This window comes from Macaca mulatta, chromosome 19 (assembly GCF_049350105.2).
Source record: "Macaca mulatta isolate MMU2019108-1 chromosome 19, T2T-MMU8v2.0, whole genome shotgun sequence".
Classification (NCBI taxonomy): Eukaryota; Metazoa; Chordata; class Mammalia; order Primates; family Cercopithecidae; genus Macaca; species Macaca mulatta.
The window spans coordinates 11,463,911-11,491,760 of record NC_133424.1 but is presented as its reverse complement, the minus strand read 5'-3'; the positions used below and the strand labels follow the sequence as shown (position 1 = coordinate 11,491,760).

The 27,850-nt window shown below is 51.6% G+C and overlaps 1 protein-coding gene and 4 long non-coding RNA genes across 54 annotated transcripts in view; 2 read left to right on the top strand and 3 right to left on the bottom strand.

The window, feature by feature from the left end:
• The window catches only part of DNM2 (dynamin 2), a 110,591-nt gene that overhangs the window by 74,198 nt on the left and 8,543 nt on the right, over nucleotides 1-27,850 (bottom strand).
• LOC144336677 (uncharacterized) lies at nucleotides 687-4,326 on the bottom strand. Its single transcript, XR_013408935.1, has 2 exons — nucleotides 3,990-4,326; nucleotides 687-3,378 (listed from the first exon to the last, which is right to left on the bottom strand). It is a non-coding gene; the product is annotated as an uncharacterized LOC144336677 (long non-coding RNA).
• LOC144336678 (uncharacterized) lies at nucleotides 7,208-9,196 on the top strand. The gene is made up of 2 exons (XR_013408936.1): nucleotides 7,208-7,329; nucleotides 8,041-9,196. It is a non-coding gene; the product is annotated as an uncharacterized LOC144336678 (long non-coding RNA).
• Nucleotides 20,954-24,299, bottom strand: LOC144336670 (uncharacterized). Its single transcript, XR_013408928.1, has 3 exons — nucleotides 24,237-24,299; nucleotides 23,545-23,922; nucleotides 20,954-23,055 (listed from the first exon to the last, which is right to left on the bottom strand). It is a non-coding gene; the product is annotated as an uncharacterized LOC144336670 (long non-coding RNA).
• Nucleotides 24,529-27,415, top strand: LOC144336652 (uncharacterized). The gene is made up of 2 exons (XR_013408909.1): nucleotides 24,529-26,043; nucleotides 26,695-27,415. It is a non-coding gene; the product is annotated as an uncharacterized LOC144336652 (long non-coding RNA).

The window sequence follows — 27,850 nt, the reverse complement described above, 5'->3', positions numbered from 1 at the left end:
CTCTATAGAGCTAACATACACGCTAAATGTCACTTAGCTGCGTTTTGTTCTGGCTCACGCACAGACCCCACACCCCCATCTCAGCTCCCCAAGGCAGGATCCTCCAACATTGTGTTCCAAAGCATAGAGTAGGGCTGGCACACAGGAGATAGACAATGAAGTATTTTATTAACTTTTTTTTTTTTTCTTTTTGAGATGGAGTCTTGCTCTGTCACCCAAGCTGGAGTACAGTGGTGCAATCTCAGCTTACTTCTGCCTCAGCCCCCCAAGCAGCTGGGATTACAGGCGCCCACCACCACAGCTGCCTAATTTCTTTGTATTTTTAGTAGAGATGGGCTTTTGCCATTTTGGCCAGGCTGGTCTCGAACTCCTGGCCTCAGGTGATTCGCCTGTCTCAGCCTCTCAAAGTGCTGGGATTACAGGCGTGAACCACTGCACCCAGCCTTGTTTATTTTAGAGGTAGGGTCTCACTCTGTGCCCAGGCTGGATCAGCAGCACAATCACAGCTTACTGCAGCCTCAAACTCCAGGGTACAAGCAAACCTCAGTCTTGGCCTCCTGAGTAGCTATGACTACAGGCATGTCCCGCCACACTTGGCTAATTTGTTTTTTAGAGATGGGGTCTTCCTACATTGCCCAGTCTGGAGTGCAGTGCCACAATCACACCTCACTGCAGCCTTGAACTCCTGGACCCTAGTGATCCTCCCACCTCAGCCTCTCAAGTACCTAGGAGTGCAGGAACACACCACCATGCTGGCTAATTTTTTTTATTTTTTGCAGAGACAGGGTCTTGCTATGCTGCCCAGGCTGGTCTCAAACTTCTGGCCTCACACAATCTTCCCGCATCGGCCTCCCAAAGCACCGGGATTACAGGTGTGAGCCACTGCACCTAGCCTAGTACTACTGTATCATTTCAGTACCTGGCTTCCTATCCATGGGCCCAGGCCGGGCCCCAGGGTCCTGGCCCATCCTCCCACCTTCCCCAGTGACCTTTCTAAAACGAAGATCCTGCCTCCAAGCCTCTCTCTTGCAGAAGCCAAGTGACCGGTCCTAGCCCATTCTGTCCAGTCCTAGTCCCAATGCTGACCAGGTTCCCCAGCCCCGCCCCCTGCACCTGCCTCCTCTGAGTTCTCTCTGGCACTGCTGGCCTTCAAGCCTTTGAAGTGGCTGTTCCCTCTGCCAGGAAACCCTCCCATAGGCCCTGCCTACCTGGCCATGGGCAGGTGTGATGGCTTGCTGCCCTCCCTCCCAAATACACACCCGTTCCCACTCCCAGCAAAATGGCCTCTGATGGAGGTGTAGTCCTGTAACACGCCAAGACTTCTGCACCTGGCCTGGTCACTGCTAGATCCCCAGCACCTAGAACAGTGCCTGCCAGACGGCGGGTGCTCATTAAGTGTCTGCTGAATGGGCAGGAAGAATCCAGACTGTGGAGCCAGGCAGCCTGGGTTCAAAGTCTAGCTCTGTCCCTCCTGAGCTGTGTGGCCCTGGACAGGTCTCCACCCATCTCTGGGCACTGACTTGGCCATTCATGAAATGGGAGGACACTTCCTGTCTGCCAAAGAGGGCCTAGCCACCTGCTTGGCTTGGCTCAAGTCACTTCACCCCACCAGAGCGAGTTTCTGAGCTCTAAAGTGGGCCACCTCTCCCTGGAAGGGGATAAGGGCTCCAGGAAGGTGATAGGGGACAGGCAGGGAAGGGTGCAGCTGGGAGGTAGCACCCAGCAGCGATGGGAGAGGTGCCAGGTTGAGTCCAGCAGATCAGAAGCCCAGGCTGTTTATTTACTGTCTTTTGAACAAACCACAAGGCCCCACCAGGCGCCTTTTGACTTCCAGCCCCCCATGAGGGTGGGGACGGCTACGTGCAGGAACGATGCAGGCTCAAACCCAGAGCCTTCCCATGGGAGGGAGAATCAACAGATAAGCCCACAGAGGGTGAGTCAGCAGTGTGGCCCAGAGCCAGTGCCCCAGGGCCAGCCACCCCTCACCTGTGCAGCCTGGCACTGGCAGGGCCTGGCCAGGACCCTGGGCTGGGATCCCTTCCTTGTCACCATATGCTCGGCATAGTCTCTTTGAGCCTGAATGTGGCTGGGAGGGCTCACGTAACACCACGGCCAGCCCTCAGCATGGCGCTGGCCACAGGAAGAGCCTTCGGCAGGAGCCCGCACTCCAGGGCCCGTTCCCACCCTGGCTTCTTCTCTCAGGACTCTGGTAAGAACCATACAAGGAACGCTGGCTGCCCAATAGGCTGCCTCTAACCCCATCTCAGGCAACATAGCAGCAAATCCTCTGACAACCCCAGAGGGGTTGGAAGTCACAAGGATACTGGACGGGTAGACTGAGGTTCAGTCTCAGGACTTGTCCAGGACGCTCAGCAAGGGAGGAGCAGAGCCAGGACTCGAACATGGGTGGGCCACCAATGAGGCAGACCCGCAGTCACTCGCACCCACCTTGGGGGCTTCTCTGTGGCTCTGCTGGAGAAGTGGGGCTCCATGCCCAGCCTCCTCTGCCCACCCCGGTCCCTGCCTCATCTTTCCAACCATAGCCATTGGTCACCCAGCAAGGACGCCAAGCCTTACAGTGCCCGGCCCACACGGTGTCCTCAGGTAGGCGCCACTGCATCCCTGAGGTCACCCCAAAGGGCAGGAAGGGGACGCACCCCTCACGAGGCTGCAAACCTGGGGCTCCCCCTGGCCTTCATCCACCCACTTTGTCCAGCCGGGAGTCCTGCTGGCTTCACCTCCACATCAGGCCTGATTCTGCTCAATTCCCTCCACGTCCAAGGCCGTCAGCGTGTCCCACTGTCACCTGCACCAGTGCAGTCGCGCCCTTGGTCCCCACAATCTGCCTCCCACAAAGCAGTCACAAGGTGCCTGTGCACACCATGTCACTATAAACTCCTTTGTGAAGAGCCCTCCCTGGGCTCCCGCTTCACTTGGAATAAAAGCCAAACTTTTCCCTGCAGCCCCCCAGGCCCTGCCCGACCTGTCCTGTCACCTTCCTGTCCTCACCTTCCCCCTGCTCTGTCTTGCTGGCTTTGCTCCAACCACATACGCCTCCTCCATGTTCCACAAACACACCAGGCACTGTCCTGCCCCAGGGCCTTTGCCCTGGCTGTTCCCTCAGCCTGGAACCTTCTTCCTGCAGCATTCACAGAGCAGGTGGGCAGCTCCCAGCGAACTGCACCCTCCCTCCCACCGCCATAGGAAGCTGTTCCCGTTCTTTCACACATCAACCTGCTCAACGCTCAGTGCCACTCACAACTGGCATCTTCTGGGTTCCTGACGTGTTCACCCAGCTGCAGTCTGTCCCTGCCCCCACCTCAACATCCTATTAGAGTGGTAGCCTCATGCGGGCAGGGTCCCATATCGGCCCCTTCTCTGCTCTCTCCCCAGTACCCACACACACCCAGGCAGGAGGCAGATGACCAATGCTTGCAGAACAAGGGGCCAAATCTGCCATTTTACAGATGAGGAGACTTCTCGGCTTCCACAATCCACTCCTGGCCTCACTCCTCCTCAACATTCCCAGCCCAGGGGCCCCTCCCTGCTCAGGAATCCTGCAGCTCCCAGCTCGAGGCTCGCCCTTGGCACTCAAGCCGTGGCATCACCTGCTCCCTGGTCTCATCCAAGGGACACGCCAGGCTGGGAGCAAAAGCAGGAGGTGACCTGTGGCAATTTGTGATCGTGGCTCTGGGGACTCTCCAGGCCCAGGCTGGAATCCAGTATTTCCTTTCTGGACAAGATGGGCAGATCGGGTAACCTCTGTGCCTCAGTTTTCCAATCTGGTATGTGGGAATGATGCCACCTGCCTCAGAGAGGAGGTGGGTTTGTGAAGCTCTTACTATGGTACCCAAAAGAGAACATTCACCCCATCCAATCGAAGTAAAACACAGTCTGAGCACTGTGGTTCACGCCTATAATACCAGCACCTTGGCAGGCAATCTCTTGAGCCCAAGAGTTTGAAACCAGCCTGGGCAACATGATGAGACTCTGTCTCTACTATTTAAAAAAAAAAAAAAAAATTGGTGGTTGCGGTGGCTCATGACTGTAATCCCAGCACTTTGAGGGGCCAAGGCGGGCAGATCACCCGAGGTCAGGAATTTGAAACCAGCTTGGCCAACATGGCGAAACCCCGTCTCTACTAAAAATACAAAAATTAGCCAGGTATGGTGGTGGGCGCCTGTAATCCCAGCTACTCTGGAGGCCGAGGCAGGGAGAATAGCTTGAATCCAGGAGGCAGAGGTTGCAGTGAGCTGAGATCGGGCCATTGCACTCCAGCCTGGGTGACAGAGCGAGACTCTGTCTCAAAAAAAAAAAAAAAAAAAGCCGGATGCAGTGGCTTGTGCCTATAATCCCAGCACTTTTGGAGGCCAAGGTGGGCGGGTCACCTGAGGTCAGCAGTTTGAGACCAGCCTGACCAACATGGAGAAACCCCGTCTCTACTAAAAATACAAAATTAGTCGGGTGTGGTGGCACCTGTAATCTCAGCTACTCGGGAGGCTGAGGCCGGAGAATCGTTGGAACCCGGGAGGCAGAGTTGCAGTGAGCCAAGATCGCACCATTGCACTCCAGTCTGGGCAATAAGAGCGAAACTCCATCTCAAAAAAAAAAAAAAAGGAAAACTCGATATAACATAAGAACATGACCCTCCTCTGCTCATAACCTTTGGCGGTTCCCAAGTGCTCCCCATGGCCCTGTCACCTCCATGCCCTCCTCCCCACCACCCCCTCACTCCTCCCTCCAGCCACACTGGTGGTCAAGAAACAGCAAAAAGGCAGGGCGTGGTGGCTCACACCTGTAATCCCAGCACTTTGGGAGGCCAAGGCGGGTGGATCACAAGGTCAAGAGATCAAGACCATCCTGGCCAACACAGTGAAACCCCGTCTCTACTAAAAATACAAAAACTAGCCGGGCGTGTTGGTGGGCGCCTGTAGTCCCAGTTACTCAGGAGGCTGAGGCAGGAGAATGGCGTGAACCCGGGAGGTGGAGCTTGCAGTGAGCCGAGATCGCGCCACTGCACTCCAGCCTGGGCGACAGGGCGAGACTCCGTCTCAAAAATAAATAAATAAATAAAATAAAATAAAAAGAAACAGCAAGGAGGCCAGACATTCCTGTCGCAGGGCCTTTGCACATGCTGGCCTCCTGCTTGGAAAGATCATCTCATCTCCTCCAAGTATTTCCACAATCCTGGCTACCTCCGGTCACCAAGGACTCAACTCAGATGTCACCTCCTCAGAGAGGTCTGTCCCCTGCTGATGCCCACCTCCCCTTCATGTTGCCCTGTTTTCCTTCTAAACACAGCAGTGCCCACTAGCTGGCACTTTTCTGGTTTATTTGCACCTTTTTTTTCAGAGACAGGATCTCACTCTGTCATCCAGGCTGGAGTGCAGTGATGCAATCATAGCTTATTGCAGCCTCAAACTCCTGGGCTGAAGCGATCCTCCTACCTCGGCCTCCTGAGTAGCTGGGACTACAGGCACTTGCCACCACGCCCAGCTAATTTTTTTTATTTGTGTTTTTCTGTAGTGATGTGCTGCCTAGGCGATCCTCCCACCTCAGCCTCCCAAAGCCCTGGGATTTCAGGCGTGCCCGGCCTAATTGTTTATTTATCTAACAGTCCCAACTAGAATATCAATACCTCGAGGGCAGGGGTCTTAAGCACCCTTTCCCCAGCACCCAAAAACATATAGTGCAGTGGTTTGGCAAGGACAGCCGACTCCCTGAGGGCAGTCCTTTGTGGAATGAAAACCGATAATGACCCAAATGTCCACTGGCAGTGAACCGGCTAAATCAATCTTGGGAGCTAGTCCAGGGAGCAATGCAGATTGCAGTGCTCAAGGTCGAGTGCGATGCACGGACCGGATTACACATGGAGGATGATGTCCTCCACTTTGGGTTTTTTTCCTGCACATCCCCATTTCCTGTGTATGGACAGCAGGCTTGGGGTCATGTGAGGTGTGCAAATGGAAAACTTGCTGTTTTATAGTCTCCAACGTGATCTGAATGTCAGGCTTTTATAACTTTTTTATAACTGTGATTGCAGGCCAGTGTTGACCTTGTAACTTTCAGCAGTACTGAGAAACCCCAAAGAAACTGGCTGGCCCGGCAGCATTTTCAAGAGTGATGGGGAAACTGCTCAAATGTGGGGCCCTGGAGCTCGCAACTCCACCCTCCTAGGGGTATCCTCAGTGTCATCCTAACTGCTCACCACTGCAGGGGGTGGCCTGAGTCCCCCACAGCCGGTGCGTGCCAGCTGTGGGACCTTGTTAGCAAAGTCTCTCCCAGCTTGCAACAGGTGTCCTGCTCTGTAAAACGGGGTGTGGTGAAGACTGGAGAAGACAGTTCCAGCTGCCAGGGCAACGTGAACGCTCGCTGTGTCTGAAGCCCCTACAGGGTGATCAGCCATGTACGGATTTCCAGCTCTGTACACCCTGAGGGCCCAAGTGAACTAGATGCAGGCAGCTGGCCACCACCCACAGTATGCATTCCACAGCCAGCTTCCTGGAGCCCCTTCCTTCCAGGGGAGTAGGTAGTGACCGCCAGGCAAACACGTACCAGTTCCCTCCACCCTTGAGACTCTCCCAGAGTGATTCCGAGTCAGGCCACAAGGAACTATCCAGGCAGACCCAGGCAACAATGTCACATGTGACAGGAACAGCCCCACCCCACTTCTTGGGAGTCTCTGTCCCACCCCCACAGCCCATCTCTCAGCAGATCCTGCCTTGGACATCCAGACCCATACCCTCCTCCTCTGTTTCGCCCTAATGTCCTGAGGCCCAGTCTCCCATCTCAGGGCAAAGCCTCCCACTAGGCTCCCTGCCCCTACCCCTGTCCCATAGGCTTGGAAAACTGCATGTCAGACCACGCTGTGTGCCTGATTTTTAAAGAATTTTTTTTTTGGCCGGGCGCGGTGGCTCAAGCCTGTAATCCCAGCACTTTGGGAGGCCAAGGCGGGTGGATCACGAGGTCAGGAGATCGAGACCATCCTGGCTAACATGGTGAAACCCCGTCTCTACTAAAAATACAAAAAACTAGCCGGGCGTGGTGGCGGGCGCCTGTAGTCCCAGCTACTCGGAGGCTGAGGCGGGAGAATGGCGTGAACCCGGGAGGCGGAGCTTGCAGTGAGCCGAGATCGCGCCACTGCACTCCAGCCTGGGCGACACAGCGAGACTCCGTCTCAAAAAAAAAAAAAAAAAAAAAAAAAGAATTTTTTTTTTTGTTCTAGACAGAGTCTCACTGTCATCCCAGATAAAGTGTAGTAGCACGATCTTGGCTCACTGCAACCTCTGCCTCCCGGGCTCAAGTGATTCTCCTGCCTCAGCCTCCTGAGTAGCTGGGACTACAGGCGTGCACTACCACATCCAGCTAATTTTTGTTTGTTTGTGGTTTTTTTTCTTTTTTTTTTTTTTGGAAATAGAGTCTCATTCTGTCGCCCAGGTTGGAGGGCAATGGCGTGATCTTGGCTCACTGCAACCTCCGCCTCCCGGGTTTAAGCAATTCTCCTGCCTCAGCCTCCCAAGTAGCTGGGACTACAGGCACATGCCGCCACACCCGTCTAATTTTTGTATTTTTAGTAGAGACGGGGTTTCGCCAGGCTGGTCTCCAACTCATGGCCTCAGATGATTCGCCTGCCTCAACCTCACAAACTGCTGGGATTACAGGTGTGAGCCACCGCGCCTGGCCGCACGATCTTTTTTCTCAACCGAGCACCTGCGCTTCCTTCCTACCCCTCGGGGACCCCAGCTAGAGCGTCAGCTCCACAGGACAGGGATCTCGTCTGTTCTGTTCACTGCCCTGCCTCCAGCACACTATCTGGCACACAGCAGGTGTTCAGCAAATACTTGAAAAGAGGCTGGCATCACGGTCGGGAGTGGTGGCTCACACCTGTAATCCTAGCACTTTAGGAGACCATGGCAGGCGGACCACCTGAGCTCAGCAGTTCAAGACCAGCCTGGGCAACATGATGAAACCTCATCTCTACAAAAAATTAGCTGGGTGTGGTGGCACACGCCTGTGGTCCCAACTACTTGAGAGGCTGAGGTGGGAGGATCACTTGAGCCCAGGAGGTTGAGACTGCAGTCAGCAGAGACTGAGCCACTACACCACACCTGCATGACAGAGGGAGACTCTTTTAAGGAAGGAAGGAAGGAAGGAAGGAAGGAAGGAAGGAAGGAGGGAAGGAGGGAGGGAGGGAGGGAGGGAGGGAGGGAGGGAGGGAAAGAGGGAAGGAAGGAAGGAAGGAAGGAAGGAAGGAAGGAGGGAGGGAGGGAGGGAGGGAGGGAGGGAAGGAAGGAAAGACAGACAAGCTAGCATCTCCAGGACACGGCACCAAGCTCCAGGCTTGGTGGAGGGCCTTCTTCCATCTTCACAGGGCTCTGGCCAACCCTGTTTTGTAGATGGGGAAACTGAGGCTAGGGAGATTAAGTCATCCAGTCTATTGGCACACAGCTAAGAGCAGCCCTCCTGACCAATGAGGCACCAATCCAACCCGCGTCCAATCCCCATCTGCCAGGCACCATCCCAGTCACCACACAGCACTTCCAGGGGCACACAAGGAAAGGAAACCCTGAACTCCAGAGACAGGAGGGCCAGGCTCAGCTTCCTCACAGGGACAACTGAGCAAGATCACTGGGTGAAGGCTCTGCAGTCTGGCACCTCAGCCACAGGCTCACGGCAGAAACTGAATGAGGGCTGCCACTTCCCCAGCCCTCGGTTTCTCTATGAAATGGGGATAACAGCACCCACACTATGGGGTTGTCAGCAGGACAAACCCAGGGTCTAGCACGCATAAGGCCCTATTCCACAGGACTAGTTCACGAGGGTGATGGGACTGGGAGGGAAGGATGTCAATGCCTGGCACCACAACAGGCACGGACCCTTCTTCTTGGCACCCCTGCGAAGAGCCTTGGCACAGCCTTTCCTGGTGGGCCTGGCAACATCTCTCTAAATCCGCTTCTGATGCAGCATGGCCCTCCCTTGCAGGGTATCCACCCTGAGCACAGCAGACACGCAAGCCTGGGGACCCCCAAGCCTTTGGCAGGAGGGGAAAAACTAGAAATAACCTAAAAATTCAAGTGGGAAAGTGATCGGTGTTAGTGGGAGTAGGCTGGACCCAGGAGTACTTGCAGCTATAAAAAAGCACAGGAGCCGGGCGCGGTGGCTCACGCCTGTAACCCCAGCACTTTGGGAGGCCGAGACGGGCGGATCACGAGGTCAGGAGATCGAGACCATCTTGGCTAACACAGTGAAACCCCGTCTCTACTCAAAAAATACAAAAATTAGCCGGGCGTGGTGGCGGGCGCCTGTAGTCCCAGCTACACGGGAGGCTGAGGCAGGAGAATGGCGTGAACCTGGGAGGCGGAGCTTGCAGTGAGTGGAGATCGCGCCACTGCACTCCAGCCTGGGCGACAGAGCGAGACTCTGTCTCAAAAAAAAAAAAAAAAAAAAAAAAAAAGCACAGGACTCTCTCATGATGCTGCAGTCAAGCAAAAACAAAGAAAGAAAAAAACAAAGAAGGAAGGCCGGGCGCGGTGGCTCACGCCTGTAATCCCAGCACTTTGGGAGGCCGAGGCGGGCGGATCACAAGGTCAGGAGATCGAGACCACGGTGAAACCCCGTCTCTACTAAAAATACAAAAAATTAGCCGGGCGCGGTGGCGGGCGCCTGTAGTCCCAGCTACTCAGGAGGCTGAGGCAGGAGAATGGCGTAAACCCAGGAGGCGGAGCTTGCAGTGAGCCGAGATCGCGCCACTGCACTCCAGCCTGGGCGACAGAGCGAGACTCCGTCTCAAAAAACAAACAAACAAACAAAAAAAAAAAAAAAAAAAAAAACAAGGAAAAGAAAGAAGGGGAGCGGTCAGGAGGCTAGGGCAGGAGAATGGGGTGAACCCGGGAGGCGGAGCTTGAACCCGGGAGGCGGAGCTTGCCATGAGCCGAGATTACGCTACTGCATTCCAGCCTGGGCGACAAAAAAAAAAAAAAGAAACAAACAAACAAAGAAGGGGAGAGGAAAGAGAAAAAAAAGGAAAAAAAGTGAAAATAGAAAAAGGAAAAGGAAAGAAAAGAAAGGAAAAGAAAAAGGGAGGGAAGGAGGAAGGAAAAGAGGAAGGTAGAGAGGAAGCGAGGGAGGAGGGAAAAAGCACAGGACAAAAGAAATATTGGCCAATTTGGGGCTGAGCACAGTGGCTCATGCCTGTAATCCCAACACTTTGGGAGGCTAAGATGAGAGGATCACTTGAGCCCAAGAGTTCTAGGCCAGCCCGGTCAATATAGTGATACCCTGCCTCTAGAAAAAAATACAAAAATTAGCCGGGTGTGGCGCACACCTGTGGTCCCAGCTACTCAGGAGGCAGAGGTGGGAGGATCATGTGAGCCCAGGAGACAGAAGCTACAGTGAGCTACGATCATGCCACCACGTCCCAACCTGGGAGACAGAGCAAGATCGTGTCTCAAAAAAAAAAAAAAAAAAAAAGAAAGTTGGAGACTTCAATACCCCACTTTCAATAATGGATGGATATCAGCATTGGTATCAGGCAAGAAAAACAATAATAATGGATGGAACAACCAAATAAAAGATAACAAGGAAATAGAAAATATGAAACTAACAAGACCTGACAGATGTGTACAGAACTCTCCACCCAAGAGTAAAATACACATTCTTATCATGTGCACATGGAACATTCTCCAGGATAGACCATATTTGAGGCCAAGCCATAAAACATGACTCAGTAATTTTAAAGAGATTGAAATCATACAAAGTAGTTCCTCCAACCACAGTGAAACAAAGTGAGAAATGAATACAAGAAAGACATTTTGAGAAATTCACAAACGCACAGAATTAGCCAGGCATGGTGGTGCGTGCCTGTAACCCCAGGTACTCAGGAGGCTGAGACAGGAGAATCGCTTAAACCTGGGAGGTGGAGGTTGCAGTGAGCCGAGATCACGCCATTGCACTCCAGCCTGGGCAACAAGAGCAAGACTCCATCTCAAAAAAAAAAAAAAAAAAAAGGGCCGAGCACGGTGTCTCATGCCTATAATCCCAGCACTTTGGGAGGCTGAGATGGGCGGATCACAAGGTCAGGATATTAAGACCATCCTGGCTAACACGGTGAAACCCCGTCTCTACTAAAAATACCAAAAAAATTAGCCAGCATGGTGGCGGGCGCCTGTAGTCCCAGCTACTGAGGAGGCTGAGGCAGGAGAATGGCGTGAACCCGGGAGGCGGAGCTTGCAGTGAGCCGAGATCGCGCCACTGCACTCCAGCCTGGGTGACAGAGCAAGCCTCTGTCTCAAAAAAAAGAGATTTCAAATACTTTCAGATTTCAACAATCTTCCACTGCAAGAACATTGGAAAAGGAGGGTAAACCAAATCCAAAGAGGAAAGAAGGAAATACTTAGAGAAGAAATAGAGACTAAAAAACTGGAGAGAGAAAGTTAACACCACCACAATTTGCTTTTTGACTAAATCAACTAGGTGTGACTGACACACCTTTAGCTAGACTAACCAGGAGAAAAAGAGAGAAGACTCAAATTACGAAAATCAGGAATCAAGAGGGGACATCACTACCAATCTTACAGAAATAACAAAGATGATAAGGGAATACTATTCCAACAAATTAAATACACCCTAGCTGAAATGGACAAATTCCTAGAAAGACCCAAATTACTGAAACTGACTCAAGAAGACATAGAAAATCTCAACTGACGTATAAGAAATTCAATTAGTATTAAAAAAAAGTCCCACAAAGAAAAGCCCAGGCCCAGGTGGCTTCATTGGTGATTTTTTTTTTTTTGAGAGAGAGTCTCGTTCTGTTGCCCAGGCTGGAGTGCAGTGGAGTGATCTCGGTTCACTGTAACCTTGCCTCCCAGGTTCAAGAGATTCTCATGCCTCGGCCACCCAGGGCAGCTGGGATTACAGGTATGTGCCTCCACACCCAGCTAATTTTTGTTATTTTTAGTAGAGAAGGGGTTTCACCATGTTGGGCAGGCTGGTCTCCAACGCCTGGCCTCAAGTGATCTGCCTGCCTCAGCCTCCCAAAGTGCTGGGATGACAGGCGTGAGCCACTGCAACCGGCCAGCATGGATGAATCTTGAAAACATCATGCTAAATAAACAAAGCCACACACAAAAGGCCACGTACTGTAAGATTCCATTTCTAGGAAATATCCAAAATTGGCAAATGCACAGACAAAAAGGACATGAGTGGCTTCCAGGAGCTGGGGGAGGGAGAAACTGCTTCATAGGTATGGGTTTAGGGGAAATGAAAGTGCTCTGAAATCCGATAGTGGTGCTGGTTACACAACTGTGAATACATTAAGATCCACTGAATTTTTTTTTTTTTTTTTTTTTGAGACAGAGTCTTGCTCTGTCCCCCGGCTGGAGTGCAGTGGCGCGATCTCGGCTCACTGCAAGCTCCGCCTCCCGGGTTCCTGCCATTCTCCTGCCTCAGCCTCCCAAGTAGCTGGGACTACAGGCACCCGCCACCGCGCCCGGCTAATTTTTTGTATTTTTTGTAGAGACGGCGTTTCACCGTGGTCTCGATCTCCTGACCTTGTGATCCGCCCGCCTCGGCCTCCCAAAGTGCTGGGATTACAGGCGTGAGCCACCGCGCCCGGCCTGAATTTTTTTTTTTTAATATTTTATTTATATTTCAAAAGGATTAGGTATTATGGTATGTGAATTATATTTCAGTAAAAATATTTCAGGAAAATAAAACAATATAGGAGCTCCCCATGTCCCCATGGAAGAAAGAACAAGGGAACAGGTCCTTCTTTTTCTTTTTTTTTTTTTTTTGAGACAAGAGTCTTGCTCTGTCTCCCAGGCTGGAGTGCAGTGGCACAATCTCGGCTCACTCACTGCAAGCTCCACCTCGCAGGTTCACGCCATTCTCAAGCCTCAGCCTCCCGAATAACTGGGACTACAGGTGCCCGCCACTACGCCCGACTAATTTTTGATATTTTTAGTGGAGATGGGGTTTTACTGTGTTAGCCAGGATGGTCTTGATCTCTTGACCTTATGATCTGCCTGCCTCAGCCTCCCAAAGTGCTAGGATTACAGGCATCAGCCCAGCCTTTTTTTTCTTTTTTTTTCCCCCGCGATGGAGTTTTGCTCTTGTTGCCCAGGCTGGAGTGCAATGGGGCAATCTCAGCTCACAGCAACCTCTGCCTCCCAGATTCAGGCAATTCTCCTGCCTCAGCCTCCCAAGTAGCTGAGATTACAGGCACCCACCACCATGCCCAGCTAACTTTTTTTGTATTTTTAGTAGAGATGGGGTTTTGCCACGTTGGCCAGGATGGTCTTGAACTCCTGACCTCAGGTGATCCACCTGCTTCAGCCTCCCAAAGTGCTGGGATCACAGGCGTGAGCCCCCACACCGGGCCAGGTCCTTCTTAAAGAGTAACAACTGCTGGCATCCCCAGGAAGGGCCCGGCCTCCAACTGTGGCCAGTCCTCATTCCGCCCTCCTGTGGCCCTGCCTCCCCTGGTTTCTTGGTTTTGTCTGTTTTTGTCAATATGAGGTCTCACTGTATTGCCCAGGCTGGTATCAAATTCCTGGACTCAAGCAATCCTCCGACCTCAGCCTCCCAAAGTGCTGGGACTACGGGTGTGAACCACCATGCCCTGCCACCTCGTGCCCTCTGATCCTGATGTTAATGAAAGTCTCCACTTCCTATTTATTTATTTTGAGATGGAGTCTCACTCTGTTACCCAAGCTGGAGTACAGTGGCGTGATCTTGGCTCACTGCAACCTCCACCTCCCAACCTCAGGTGATCCACCCACCTTGGCCTCCCAAAGTGCTGGGATTACAGGCATAAGCCACTGTGCCCGGCCTACTTCTTTCTGTTGTATGAGACTAATGCTTGTCTCCTCTGCTGGGCCTAACTCCTCTTGGTGGCAACTGGGCCTGTTTGACTCCAGATGGGTGGCAGCTCAGGTCAGAGCCTGGCACAGAGCAGGCTCAGCAGACATTGCTGAGTGAGTCCTGCTCAGTGATTGACAAGTACATCAATGAGTGCATCCAGAGAGGAAGATGGGTGTCCCAATCACCTATCCCATGACAGGCACTGTGCAAGCGACTGGGCCACAGCCAGGGGCACGGCCCTACCATCAGGCACTCCCCTTCCAGTCGGGGGAGACAGAACAAGAAATCAGACAAATAGGCTGGGCATGGTGGCTCACACCTGTAATCCCAGCACTTTGGGAGGCCAAGGCTGGCAGATCACCTGAGGTCAGGAGTTCGAGATCATCCTGGCCAACATAGTGAAACCTCGTCTCTACTAAAAATACAAAAATATATGGTCATGTTGACGTGCACCTGTAATCCCAGCTACTTGGGAGGCTGAGACAGGAGAATCGCTTGAACCCGGAAAGCGGAGGTTGTAGTGAGCCGAGATCGCCACTCCACTCCAGCCTGGGAGACACAGCAAGACTCCAGCTCAAAAAAAAAAAAAAGAAACCAAACAAATAGGTGGAACAATGACAGGAATGACAAGTGGTTCCAAGAAAAATTAAGCAGGGAAGGGGACAGAGAGAACAGGGTGGGGCGTTTGAGCAGAGTGGCCAGGGGGAGAGCCTTTTGAGAAGGAGGCTTTTAAGCAAGGCCTTAGAGTGCTGATGAAATGAGCCATAGGGTTATCTAGGGGGAAGGGCAGTGCAGGTAGTGGAAGCAGCATGTGAAAAGGCCCTGAGGTGGGACAGCACCTCACCTGCTTGAGAACATCATGGAGCCTCAGGGAAGACTTCATTTTTACCCTGAGGGAACTGAGGGCCAGGGAGAATTCCAAGTAGAGGAAGGATATAGGGTCTCCCTCTGTCTCCCAGGCTGGAGTGCAGTGACAGGATCACAGCTCACTCCAGCCTCGAATTCCTGGGCTCAAGCAATCCTCCCACCTCAGCCTCCTGAGTAGCTAGGACTGTAAGTATGCACCATCACGCCTGGCCAAATTTTTTTTTTTTTTTTTGAGACAGAGTCTTGCTCTGTCGCCCAGGATGGAGTGCGGTGGCACAATTTCGACTCACTGCAACCTCTGCCTCCTGGGTTCCAGTGATTCTCCTGCCTCAGCCTCCTGAGTGGCTGGGATTACAGGCGCGTGCCACCACGCCAGCTAATTTTTTGTATTATTAGTAAAAACAGGGTTTCACCATGTTGGTCAGGCGGGTCTCGAATTCCTGACCTTGTGATCCACCCACCTCGGCCTCCCAAAGTGCTGGGATTACAGGCGTGAGCCACTGCGCCCAGCTGTGCCTGGCTGATTTTTAAATGTTTTGTAGAGACAGGGGTCTCGCTATGTTGCCCAGGCTGGTCTCGTACTCCTGGGCTCAAGGGATCCTTCCACCTCAGCCTGCCAAAGTGCTGGGATTACAGCATAAGCTTTGGCGCCCAGCTAGGAAGGATATTCTTAACAGGCTCCCTCTGCCCACTGTAGGGAGAACAGCCTGGGGGTGAGGACAAGGTTAAAGGTGCAAGACTGAGGAGGCAGAAACTGTGCAGGTCCTGGGGGAGTAGTGACAGTGGATGAAATAATACACAGTTATAAAAACTAATACCCGGCCGGGCGCGGTGGCTCAAGCCTGTAATCCCAGCACTTTGGGAGGCCGAGACGGGCGGATCACGAGGTCAGGAGATCGAGACCATCCTGGCTAACACAGTGAAACCCCGTCTCTACTAAAAATACAAAAACTAGCCGGGCGCGGTGGCGGGCGCCTGTAGTCCCAGCTACTCGGGAGGCTGAGGCAGGAGAATGGCGTGAACCCGGGAGGCAGAGCTTGCAGTGAGCTGAGATCCGGCCACTGCACTCCAGCCTGGGTGACAGAGCGAGACTCCGTCTCAAAAAAAAAAAAAAAAAACAAAAAAAAACTAATACCAGCCGGGCGCGGTGGCTCACGCCTGTCATCCCAATACCACTTACACACCAGCCTGGGTGCCAAAGAGGGACTTTGTCTGACAAAAAAAAAAAAAAAAAAAAAAAAAAATACCACAGCTTTTCACGTACTGATACACAATGATCTTTTCTATGAATCAACAAGCTGATTCTAAAATATATATGCGGAGGCAAAGGAACTAGACTAGACCAAACAATTTTGAGAAACAAGAACAAAGAGGACTCACATGGCCTGATTTCAAGTCTTACTATAAAGCTCCAGCAATAAAGAAATGAGTGGGTGTGGTGGCTCACGCCTCTAACGCCAGCACTGTGGAAGGCTGAGGCAGGAGCATCACAAGCCCAGGAGTTTGAAACCAGCCTAGGCAACATTGTGACACCCCATCTCTATTTTTTTTTTCTTTTTCTTTTTTTTTTTTTTTTGAGACAGAGTCTCACTCTGACACCCAGGCTAGAGTGCAACAGCATGATCTTGGCTCACTGCAACCTCCGCCTCCCAGGTTCAAGTGATTCTCCTGCCTCAGCCTCCCAAGTAGCTGGGATTACAGGCACCTGCCACCATGCCCGGCTAAATTTTTTTGTATTTTTAGTAGAGACGGAGTTTCCCCATGTTGGCCAGGCTGGTTTCAAACTCCTGACCTCAAGCGATCCACCTGCCTCCCCATCCCAAAGTGTTAGGATTATAGGCGTGAGCCACTGTGCCCAGCCCCCATCTCTACGTAAAAAGAGAAGAAAGAAATGTGGTTTTGGCCAAAGGACAGAACCATACATCAACGTCAGAGAATAGACAGTTCAGGATGGACCCACACAAATATGGCCGACTAATTCCAGACAAAAGCAACTTTAGGGAGAAAGGATGGTCTTTTCAATAGTGCCAGAAAAGGCCAGGCACAGTGGTTCATGCCTGTAATCCCAGCACTTCGGCAGCCAGAGGCAAGAGGATTATTACATGAGCCCAGGAGTTTGAGACTAGCCTGAGCAACACAGCGAGATCCCATATCTTAAAAAAGAAAAAAAACAATTAGCCGGGCGTGGTAGTGGGCGCTTGTAGTCTTAGCTGCTCAGGAAGCTGAGGCAGGAGAATTGCTTGAACCCGGAAGGTGGAGGTTGCAGTGAGCCAAGATCACACCACTGCACTCCAGCCTAGATGACAGAGCGAGACTACCTCCAAAAAATAAAAATAAAAATAAAATTCTCCATGACCCCAAAGGATAGAGTATGAAAAGAAGAAAACTAGTAACTGTCCAGTGGGGAAACCTAGCAAGCCTACCTCAGCCAAGAGATCAAGGTCAGCATCACCAGTTATCACTGTCAATAATTTATCAGTCTTGGTATCATATACTCCTGATAAGATTCACAGAAGAGAGAGGCACCTCACCAATGACCTTCTTCCCCAAAACTCACAACCCCAGGCTAACCATAAGGAAACACCAGATAAGCCCTCATTGAGGGACATTCCATGACCTACCGAAGTCATAAAAAACAAGGAAGGGCTGAGTTGCTTCCCAGACCAGAAAAAAGCTTAAGGAGATCTGACAACTAAATGTAATGTCGGGTCCTAAGACAGGAAAAGGGGTCATTTTCTTTGTTTTTTGTTTTGTTTTGTTTTTGGTTTTTGGTTTTTTTGGTGGTTGTTTTTTTTTTGAGACGGAGTCCGGCTCCTTGCCCAAGCTAGAGTGCAGTGGAGTGATCTCGGCTCACTGCAAGCTCCGCCTCCCGGGTTTACGCCATTCTCCTGCCTCAGCCTCCTGAGTAGCTGGGACTACAGGCGCCCGCCACCGCACCCAGCTAATTTTTTGTATTTTTAGTAGAGACGGGGTTTCACCGTGGTCTCGATCTCCTGACCTTGTGATCCGCCAGCCTCGGCTTCCCAAAGTGCTGGGATTACAGGTGTGAGCCACCGAGCCCGGCGCATTTTCTTTGAAAAATAAAATCTCTCACTATATATACTTCCAGAGAGCAAGACCCCCATCTTGACAAAAAATTTTTTAAAAAAATTAGTCTCATATGAGAAAAATTGAAGAAATCTATATATTCTGGCTTTGGGTTTTTTGTTTTGTTTTGGTTTGTTTGTTTTTTGAGACAGGGTCTGGCTCTGTTGCCCGGGCTGGTGTGCAATGGCACAGCCATCACTCACTGCAGCCTCGACCTCCAGGGCTCAAGTGATCCTTCTGCCTCAGCCTCCAGAGAAGCTGGGACTCCAGGCGAGCACCACTAGGCCAAGCAAATTTTTTTTTTTTTTTTTTTGACACATGAAGTCTCACCATATTGCCCAGGCTGGTCTAAAACTCCTGGGCTCAAGCAATCCAGCCTCCCAAAGTGCTGGGATTACAGGTGTGAGCCACTGTACCTGGCCTCACTTTCCTTTTTTTCTTTTTTTGAGACAGAGTCCCACTTTGTCACCCAGGCTGGAGTGCAGGGGCTTGATCTCGGCTCACTGCAACCTTGGCCTCTCAGATTCAAGCAATTCTCCTACCTCAGCCTCCCGAGTGACTGGGACTACAGGTGTATACGACCACACTCAGACAATTTTTTGTAGATATCGGGTTTTGATATGTTGGCTAGGCTGGTCTCAAACTCCTGGCCTCAAGTCATCTGCCCACCTTGGCCTCCCAAAGTGCTGGGATTACAGGCATGAGCCACCACAACTGGCCAGGCCTCACTTAATAGTAGTATACCAAGGTTAATTTCATTCGTTCATTTTTTTTTTTTTTTTTTTTAAGATGGAGTCCTGTTTTGTTGTCCAGGCTGAAGTAGAGTGGCATGATCTCAGCTCACTGCAGCCTCCACCTCCCGGGTTTAAGCGGTTCTCCTGCCTCAGCCTCCCAAATAGCTGGGACTACAGGCACATGCCACCACACCTGGCTAATTTTTTGTATTTTTAGTAGAGATGGGATTTTGCTATGTTGGCCAGGCTGGTCTTGAACTCCTGACCTCAGGTGATCCACCTGCCTCGGCCTCCCAGAGTGCTAGGATTACACGCATGAGCCACCATGTCCGGCTTCATTCATTTATTTTTAGAGAAGAGGTTAGGTTCCCTAGGCTGAGCTTTAACTCCTGGACTCAAGCAATCCCCCCCGCCTCAGCCTCCTGAGTAGCTAGGTTAATTTCTTGGTTGTTGGCCGGGCGCGGTGGCTCACGCCTGTAATCCCAGCACTTTGGGAGGCCGAGGCGGGCGGATCACAAGGTCAGGAGATCGAGACCACGGTGAAACTCCGTCTCTACTAAAAATTACAAAAAATTAGCCGGGCGCGGTTGTGGGCGCCTGTAGTCCCAGCTACTCAGGAGGCTGAGGCAGGAGAATGGCGTGAACCCGGGAGGCGGAGCTTGCAGTGAGCCGAGATCGCGCCACTGCACTCCAGCCTGGGCTGGGCGACAGAGCGAGACTCCGTCTCAAAAAAAAAAAAAAAAAAAAAAAAAAAATTTCTTGGTTGTAAGAAATGTAAAATTATGGCCGGGCGCGGTGGCTCAAGCCTGTAATCCCAGCACTTTGGGAGGCCGAGACGGGCGGATCACGAGGTCGGGAGATCGAGACCATCCTGGCTAACATGGTGAAACCCCGTCTCTACTAAAAAATACAAAAAACTAGCCGGGCGAGGTGGCGGGCGCCTGTAGTCCCAGCTACTCGGGAGGCTGAGGCAGGAGAATGGCGGGAACCCGGGGGGCGGAGCTTGCAGTGAGCTGAGATCCGGCCACTGCACTCCAGCCTGGGCGGCAGAGCGAGACTCCGTCTCAAAAAAAAAAAAAAAAAAAAGAAATGTAAAATTAGACGACACTGATGAAGGATGTACAGGAGCTCTCTGTATTATCTTTGTACTTTCTGTAAATTTGAAACTTATTTATCTTCTCTAAATCTAAAATTATTTCTAGGCAGGGCGTTGTGGCTCGTGCTTACAATCCCAACACGTTGAGAGGCTGAGGCAGGCAGATTACCTGAGCTCAGGAGTTCAAGACCAACTAGGCAACATGGCGAAACCCTGTCTCTACCGAAAATACAAAAAATTAGCCGGCCATTGTGGTGCACACCTGTGGTCCCAGCTACTTGGGAGGCTGTGGCGGGAGGATCGTTTGAGCCTGGGATGGGGAGGTTGCAGTGAGCCGACATCACGCCACTGCACTCCAACCTGGGGAAAGAGTGGGACCCCGTTTCCGGCCGGGCGCGGTGGCTCACGCCTGTAATCCCAGCACTTTGGGAGGCCGAGGCGGGCGGATCACAAGGTCAGGAGATCGAGACCACGGTGAAACCCCGTCTCTACTAAAAATACAAAAAAATAGCCGGGCGAGGTGGCGGGCGCCTGTAGTCCCAGCTACTCAGGAGGCTGAGGCAGGAGAATGGCGTAAACCCAGGAGGCGGAGCTTGCAGTGAGCCGAGATCACGCCACTGCACTCCAGCCTGGGCGACAGAGCGAGACTCCGTCTCAAAAAAAAAAAAAAAAAGAGTGGGACCCCGTTTCCAAAAAAAAAAATTATTCCAAAATAAAAAGTGTATTAAAAACAAAACAGCCCAGGCGTGGTGGCTCACACCTGTAATCCCAGCACTTGGGGAGGCCAAGGCAGGCGAATCACTCAAGGTCAGGAGTTCAAGACTAGCCTGGCCAACATGGTGAAACCCCATCTCTACTAAAAATAAAAAAAATTAGCCAGGCATGGTGTAGATGCCTGTAATCCCAGCTACTCGGGAGGCTGAGGCAGGAGAATCGCTTGAACCCAGGAGGCGAGGTTGCAGTGAGCCGAGATCGCACCATTGCACTCCAGCTTGGAGGACAAGAGTAAGACTTGGTCTCAAAAAAAAAAAAAAAAAAAAAAAAAGAGAAAACAAAAGCCAAACACCCTTGGAGGCACTAAATATAGCAGGGACTTGGTGCAAGACTGTCACATTCTGTTGAGACTTTGGACTGTGGAGCGGGAGTGTTTGTTGCTAGACTTACAGGCTCACTGGTTGGATGAGTAGGGGGTAGTCACACCTAGAAATATTAAAAAAAAAAAAAAATCTGGCAAGAGCCACACACTGCTAGAGGTTGTTCCCCTGCAAAGGATAGCCTTACTCTGTGCAATTCCAGACAGGGTGAACTGTTTTGTTTTTTGTGTGTTTTTTTTTTTTTTTACAACGAGTAAACAGTTGAATAACTCCTTTAACAGAAAAGAGTTTAAAAATCAAGCTGGTGCAGGCCGAGTGTGGTGGCTCATGCCTGTAATCCCAGCACTCTGGGAGGCCGAGGCGGGTGGATCACCTGAGGTCAGGAGTTCAAGACCAGCCTGGCTATGGTGAAAATCCGTCTCTACTAAAAATACAAAAAATTAGCCAGGCGTGGTGGTGCGCACCTATAATCCTAGCTACTCGGGAGGCTGAGGCAGGAGAATCGCTTGAACCCAGGAGACGGAGGTTGCAGTGAGCCGAGATTGCACCACTGCACTCCAGCCTGGGCAACAAGAGTGAAACTCTGTCTCAAAAAAAATAAATAAATAAAATCAAGGCTATGCATCAATTTTCACCCAGTGCTAGGAACACATTCCAGGTGGGGCCTTCCCACCTCAGAAAGCAGCCTGCCCTGAGCTTCCCAAGCACTCTGTGTCAGGCCACCAGGGCAGGCACTGCAGACGTTGGGCTTCCGTCTGACTGGCTTCCGCCCAGACGACGGGGAACTCAGTGTTGCAAGACAGAGAGATACATCAACCCAAACCACAGGAAGTCTTCCTCAAGCTGAGCCAGTGGCTTGTGGCCTCTCTCAGTCACTGTCCCCTAATGTTGATGTAGAAAAGAACAAGCTGGGGGCCAGGCACGGTGGCTCACGCCTGTAATCCCAGCACTTTGGGAGGCCGAGGCAGGTGGATCACCTGAGGCCAGGAGTTCGAGACCAGCCTGGCCAAGATGGTGAAACCCCATCTCTACTAAAAATACAAAAAATTAGCCAGGCATGGTGATGCACACCTGTAATCCCAGCTACTCAGGAGGCTGAGGCAGAAGAATCGCTTGAACCCGGGAGGTGGAGGTTGCAGTGAGCTGAGATCATACCATTGTACTCCAGCCTGGGCAACACGGCAAGACTCCGTCTCAAAAAAAAGAAAAAAAAGAAAAAAAGAAAAGAACCTGGAAAGGCAGGTTCCTGGTGGCTGCAGGATCCTGGTGGCTGCAGGATCCTGGCTGCGCAGCCAGCTGGGAGGCCTCCCGGGGGTGGAGGCTGCGACCCTCTAGAAGGACCCTGTGTATCCATACAAAAGACAGAGGTCTCATGGCCAGGACAGCTGTGTCCCTCCCTGATCCGCCCTGGGGGCTTCCCCCAGGGCTGGCCTGGTTGTGCCAGGGCGTATCACCCGGCAGGCGGGGTCACCCTGGCTGGGGCTGCTCCTGCCCGCTTGACTGGCCTGCCAGGATCGCAGCCCTAAAAGGCTCTCATCACTGCGAAAGTGTGTCACAGGGCAGGCTCCAAGTAGCTTGCTCCTCCTTCGTCTGGGCGTGGAGGTGTCACCAGGGCCTGGGACAGCGCTGCTGGCCTCTTGTGTACCGCCCCATATGTCTGCAATGGGAGTGGGTTCAGATTTATTCAAAGGAAGTCTCTTGTAACAGAAAGAGCAGTGGTGCTTGCCCCTACCAGGGCCACTGAGCAGCCAGGCAGGAAGCAAAAGTCAGAGGGGGCACCCTGCGGGTTGCCATACAGGGCCTTACACCCTGGAAGGGATGCTGCCGGCCCCACCTTACAGCCCTCAAAGCCAACCCAGAGAGACACCCACGCTGCCCAGCCTCAGGGTCTCAGCCTATTACTGTTATTACTCTTTGTAAAGACAGAGCAAATCTCCACTTGCCACCCTCCTCCAAAGGAAGATGTCCTTGCTTCAGGGTCCCGGCATCCCCAGGCAGGCTGTGAGTCTCCAAAACCAAGACCCAGGGCTGTCCTCTGCCTAGCCCCCTCCGTGACTGTGCACTGAAATTCACTCAATTCTGGTTTTTAGCTATATATATATTTTTTTCAGACAGGGTCTTGCTGTGTCACCCACGCTGGAGTACAATGGCGCAATCTGGGCTCACTGCAACTTCCACCGCTACCCCAGCTCAAGGGATCCTCGCACCTCGGCCTTCCGAGTAGCTGGGAGTACAGGCATATATCACCATGCCCGCTAATTTTTGTATTTTTGGTAGAGACGAGGTCTCATCATGTTGCCCAGGCTGGTTCAAACTCCTGAGCTCAAGCCATGTTGCCTCAGCCTCCCATAGTGCTGGGATTACAGGCGTGAGTCACCACTTCCGGTCTTTAGCTACTTTCATTCAACAAATATATGCACATGGCTGGGTGAAGTGGTTCATGTCTGCAATCCCAGCACTTTGGGGGGCCAACGTGAAAGGATCGCATGAGCCCAGGAGTTTGAGACCAGCCTTGGCAACATAAAGAAACCCCATCTGTACAAAATATTATAAACATTAGTTGGGCATGGTGGCATGTGGTTTTTGTCCCAGGTACTCAGGAGCCTGAGGCAGGAGGATGGCTTGAACCCAGGATGTTGAGGCAGTGAGCTATGACTGTGCCATTGCACTCCAGCCTGGGTGACAGAGTAAGACCTGTTTCAAAAAAAAAAAAAAAAAGCACCACCCATAATAGTGCCACGTATTCTCTATAGGTACCAGCATGTACCTAAGTACAGAAGCACCAGAGGGGTCTGGCTAGATACACCCTGAAGTGACCATGGTGCTCCCAGGCGGAGCTGGAGGAAGGGATGGGCTGGGCAGTGTGCTCTTCCTCACCTGTAATGGTTTCCCTTTTCCCAAGAACACTATCTCCACGCTCTACTTGTGTAATTCAAATTTAGAAAAGTCGGCATTCCACGGGCAGCGTCCAAACTCTCATGTGCCTACTGGTCCTTTGCAGTCTGCAGTGGGCACTCAGCTGGTCGGGCCTCTGCACCTGCTGTTTCCCTGGCTTTCGATGCTGTTCCCCCAAGTCCTGGCGGGGCTATTCCACTGCAGGACACCCATCCCAACAAGCCCCACGTGAAGCAGCCCCCTAGTCATTCCCCCACCCAATGCAGTACAGGACAAACCGCTTCTCACGCTTCAGAATATTTTTTTTTTTTTTTTTTTTTTTGAGACAGAGTCTTGCTCTGTCGCCCAGGCTGGGGTGCAGTGGCCGGATCTCAGCTCACTGCAAGCTCCGCCTCCCGGGTTTAGACCATTCTCCTGCCTCAGCCTCCCGAGTAGCTGGGACTACAGGCGCCCGCCACCTCGCCCGGCTAGTTTTTTGTATTTTTTATTAGAGACGGGGTTTCACGGTGTTAGCCAGGATGGTCTCGATCTCCTGACCTCGTGATCCGCCCGTCTCGGCCTCCCAAAGTGCTGGGATTATAGGCTTGAGCCACCGCGCCCGGCCAGAATATTTTTGTTTGTGTTTTTTTTGAGATGGAGCTTCGCTCTTGTTGCCCAGGCTGGAGGGCAGTGGCGTGATCTCGGCTCACTGCAACCTCTGCCTCCCGGGTTCAAGAGATTCTCCTACCTCAGCCTCCTGAGTAGCTGGCATTACAGGCGCCCGCCACCACGCTCGGCTAATTTTTTGTATTTTTAGTAGAGACAGGGTTTCATCATGTTGGCCAGGCTGGTCTCAAACTCCCACCTCAGCCTCCCAAAGTGTTGGGATTACAGGTGTGAGCCACCATGTACAGCCTTTTTTTTTTTTTTTTTTTTTTGTCACCAGGTCTTGCTGTTACCCAGGCTGGAGCGCAGTGATGCAATCATAGCTCAATGTAACCGTGAATTCCTGAGCTCAGGAGATCCTCCCACCTCAGCCTGCTAAGTAGCTGGGACAAGAGACACGTACCACCCTGCTCAGCTAATTTTTGTATTTTGGTAGAGATGGGGTTTCGCCATGCTGGTCAGGCTGGTCTCAGACTCCTGGCTTCAAGTGATCTGCCCGCCTTGGCCTCCCAAAGTGCTGGAATTACAGGCGTGAGCCCCTGCGCCTGCCCCAGAATGTTCTTGCTCATTTAACTGTTCACCTGTCCTGTCCGTACCAGTCCCTGTTGGTTCCCCATCAACTGGTGTAGAGTGGTTGCTACTTACAACACGCCGGTTGGACACACAACCAACAACCTCGATGCATCCCCAAAGCCACAAGTTGCTCGCTCCCTCTGTAATCTCGGCCCAGCCCTCAGATACAAATGCCATGGTATTCACCATAGCCCTGCTCTCAAGAGCCAGGCCCACACCTTCCCACCCCTGAGGCCCCCAGATGTTTGGCTCTAGAGGACCCACATCCAGTTCAATTTCCAGCTCCTGTGTCCTCCCCACTGTGTGACTTCAGGCCAGTCTCCCTCTCTGGCCTCAGTTTCTCTACCTATAAAGCAGGGATGCTAAGAGCAGCAGCTGCCACCCCTGGGCAGAGAGGACACTGGTCAGATTTTGCACATGTAGCACATGGTGATTCTCCATAAACATTGGCTCTTAAATGTCCAACAGCAGATGAAACTGAAACAGTCATCCAGCTCCTGGTTCAAGCTACGGGTGACGCCACAGGGGAAAATTTCCCACCGCCCAGCAGGGACCTAGTTACCAACATTCACAGAAACCCAAAATGCACCCGGAAACAGGCGTCTTTCCTCTCTTTGCAGTCCTGCTTCAGACGCAGGACCACATTTTCCCTTTATTCAGATTGCAGCTAATGCCCTATAAATATCTCATTATTGGCTTGGATTTTTCCAAAGCTTTAACACAATAAGGGCTTAATTACAGCATGTAGTTGGCAACCCCAGTAAATTACGGTTTACATGATGTTCTCACTTTTTTTCAGCAGTCGAGGAGCCTATAATTTCAGCATTTTCATTCAAATCGGGCAGAAGTTTGCCAGATGTGGCTCTGAGCCAAATACAAATGCTGAGAGAGAGCGAGAGCGAGACAGGGTTCCATTCAAAGGCCAGCCTCTACCCCCTAAGCCAACTCTGAATACTCTAAATCTAATCTAGGCCGGGTGCCATGGCTCATGCCTGTAATCCCAGCACTTTGGGAAGCTGAGGCAAGAGAATCACTTGAGCCCAGGGGTTTGAGACTAGCCTGGGCAAAAAATAACGAGACCCCACCTCTACAAAAAATTTATTAAAATTAGCTGGGGGCAGTGGCGCACACCTGTGGTCCCAGCTACTTGGGAGGTTGAAGTGGGAAGATCACTTGAGCCCGGGAAGTTGAGGTTGCTGTGAGCTATGATCAAGCCACTGTATTTCAGCCTGGGCAACAGAGTGAGACCCCGTCTTGAAAAGAAAAGAAAAGAAAAGAGAAAGGGAAAAAAAAAAAGAAAAGAAAACCTCCTCTCTAAATCTAGAACTGTCCCCAAGGCCATCTTCCGTCCACAACCAGAAACAATCCACGTTATTGCCAGGGGATTTCAATGTTATGAACCTATCAAGGGCCGTTATCCCTCAATAAGTAGCTCTGAGAAAGCACTTGGACAGCCTAGAGCGAACCTTTGGAGAAATCTATCTTCCTGATTATAAACCTAATCCCCAAACCAGCAAAAACAGACCAAGAATCACATGGGGAGACAATTCACATGTGGGGTTAGGGCAGAGTATGTCTTTCCGGTCTTTTCACTGAGCAAATACAAACAATTGTTTTAAACAAGACAGGATCCCACAGCCCATTTCATCTGGTACCTAACAGGTCTTGTGCAGCTTTCTGGGTCACTAAAGATTCTTCTAGATCCCTGTGAGTAGCGAGTTGATAGTCGGTTGTCTGGACAAGCTTATCTGGCCAAATCCTCTATCATTGGGCTTTTTTTTTTTTTTTTTTTTTTTTTTTTTTGAGACAGTCTCGCTCTGTTGCCTAGGCTGGAGTGCAGCAGCGCAATCTTGGCTCACCGCAACCTCCATCCCCCAGGTTCAAGCAATTCTCCTGCCTCAGCCTCCCGAATAGCTGGGATTACAGGTGCCTGCCACCACGCCCAGCTAATTTTTGTATTCTTAGTAGAGATGAGGTTTCACCATGTTGGCCAGGCTGGTCTCGGACTCCTGACCTCAAGTCATCCGATGCTGGGCATTTTTTCTCCCAATTTCTCACCACCATACACAAAATGGGTGTACATAACTCTCACAGCCAATTATTTGTTTGCAGCCATGATTCCCACTTAGAAAGGAACCAGGAACAACCTCTGGTCGATATTTCAGGATCTGGGGAACAGGGCGTGCCTGCGTGTCCCGGTCCTGGCTCTATCCCCAGAGCTAGAACACTGCCTGCACTGATAAGCGCTCCATTTATATCAACAGAGTAATGATGAGTTCCTTCTCTTTAAGGAAAAAGAAACTAAGGCCAGGTTCGGTGGCTCACACCTGTAATCCCACCACTTTGGGAGGACAAGGCAGGAGGATTGCTTGGGCCCAGTAGTTTGACACCAGATTGAGCAACAAATTAAGACCCTGTCTCTGCAAAACAAAAACAAAAAAAAATTTTTTCTTTTTTTTTTTTGAGACAGAGTCTCACTCTATCTCCAAGCTGGAGTGCAGTGGCGCGATTTTGGCTCGCTGCAACCTCCGCCTCCTGGGTTCAAGCGATTCTCCTGCCTCAGCCTCCCGAGCAGCTGGGACTACAGGTGAGCGCCACCACGCTCTGCTAATTTTTGGAGTTTTAGTAGTGACAGGGTTCCACCATGTTGGCCAGGATGGTCTCGATCTTCTGACTTCGTGATCTGCCCGCCTCGGCCTCTCAAAGTGCTGGGATTACAGGCGTGAGCCACCACGCCTGATCAGAGGGGGTACATTTTAAATAGGGAAATTGGTGACATTTGAGCAGAGCCTTGAAGGAGGCAACGAAGCAACCTCTGGAGACTGGGGAAGAGAATCCAGTGCAAAGGTCCTGATGTGGGAGGATGCCCGGAGGCCAGTTTAGCAGCCAGTGGAGGGAGATCAGATCTGGGAGGTATTAGGGTGGAACCAGGACTCTAGGAACACTGGGGGCAAGGGAGGCCGTCTGAGCAGAGGGAAGGAAAGCTAGTGGCGCTGCTA